General features: G+C 53.7%; 1 protein-coding gene across 10 annotated transcripts in view; it reads right to left on the reverse strand.

Annotated features, from left to right (window-relative positions):
* The window catches only part of SSBP3 (single stranded DNA binding protein 3), a 165,889-nt gene that overhangs the window by 70,096 nt on the left and 94,081 nt on the right, over window positions 1–1,712 (reverse strand). The window lies entirely within an intron of this gene.

The raw sequence follows: 1,712 nt of genomic DNA on the forward strand, positions 1-1,712 counted from the left end.
CAGGCGCCCGCGGGCAGCACCTTCCTCTGCTTTGTGTTTAGTGTCCTCCCCCAAATCATATATACCAGGCAGCAGCACAAACACCCCAGCCTCACCGCACAGCGCGGGAGGGATGGGGGTCCCACCCCAGCCAGCCTCACTGCGCAGCACGGGAGGGAAGGGGGTTCCAACTCTGTACTTCGCTCTCTGGATTCTGAGAGGACTCTGGGCAGGAGATGTCAACACCCCCCTGCAGGGGCCCCAACCCCTCCCCACGTGCATGACGACATCTTCCCATGAGGGTGTCTGTGTTCCCCTCCACCTGGTAAGCGTGAGGGCATCCCTCCAGTGCTTAGTAAAAGGCAAGGCTGCACACAACGTATTCAGATCCACTAAATGAATGCAGATCACAAGTCTGATTAAATACAATATTGACAGTTTTACTCCTTTAAATCCGTTCCCTTCTCTAAACTGTAAGCACCCTGAGGGTAGAAATCTTCTCATTCACCAGGATCTTCCCAACAGCTGGCACTTCACGGATGCTCTGTATTTACTTGTTAGGCCAAGAAGGACCATGCACCACCTTGGGCACACTGAAGCTCAACCTATGGAGAGAAATCCACTGAATCAGAGGATGTTAGGGCAGAATGGGGCTTAAATGTCCCTGTGTCACCCTGCTTGTTCATTAGAGGAAGGAGAGTGACTTGTCTGCAGCCAGACCAAATCAGTGTGGGGGATGCAGGACTCGAACCTGGGCCATCCCAGCCCTCCCTGGCTGGGGGAACAAAAAGCTACGGAGACAGCGCTGGCTGCTCAGAAGGAGCGGGTAATCTGGCGGGGCAGACGAGACAGACACACGAAACAATTAGTGAACAAGATAACTGCCAGCCTCACGGTATTATACCCTGATATAATAAAGTACATGCTGTACAACACAATTAGAGACAAGAGGGAGGCACACCGCACTAATTACACAGGACAAAGAGTTAGCAGACGGGAGTCACAGGGGCGCCAGTGCTGCCACAGAGGGCTCTGGAGGCCGAGGGACCCAAGGTGAGCTTGAGGCGGGGCGGGGGCGGGGGGCGCGACTCCGCCAGGAAGCCTCTCCTGATTACCACTCCCTCCTCTGTGCTCCTGCCAAAGCTCCTGTCCCACGCAGGCCCATCTCCCTGCCCCTCATGGCCCTTGTGTAGGCAGGGCCTATGAGGTGGACTACCTTGAAGGTCAGCCCAGGGGCTGGGGGGTAGGTCCTGGCACCAAGCCAGCCCCTGGTAGTCACTCAAGGAGTCACAGCTTCAATATAAACGACGACCGATGCTCTGTGCTGGAAGCTGTGCTGAGTCCTTGCGTGAGCCACTCATTCAGTTCTTCCGACAAGCCCATGAGGGGAGGATGCACGCTTCTGCAGATAACCAGCTCAGACAGGGGACATCACCTCCCCAAGGCCACATGCTAATAAGATGGCAGTCCAGAGACAACATAAAACAAGTCCACCCCTCTACAGACCTCGTGCTCTTAACTCCCCACACCCACAGGTCTAACACGGAAGCCCCAGCTGCAAAGGGTGCTGAGTACTTGCAGCACTGGCAATTCAAACTGAGATGCGTAAAATACGGACTAGATCTCACAGACTCGGTGTGAGAAGAAAGTACACTGATTACGTCTTAAAATGACAGTATTTCAGACATGCATTTGTATGAGCAAATCAAGTATATTCTTAAATTTAACTTTAC

This window comes from Ovis aries, chromosome 1 (assembly GCF_016772045.2).
Source record: "Ovis aries strain OAR_USU_Benz2616 breed Rambouillet chromosome 1, ARS-UI_Ramb_v3.0, whole genome shotgun sequence".
Classification (NCBI taxonomy): Eukaryota; Metazoa; Chordata; class Mammalia; order Artiodactyla; family Bovidae; genus Ovis; species Ovis aries.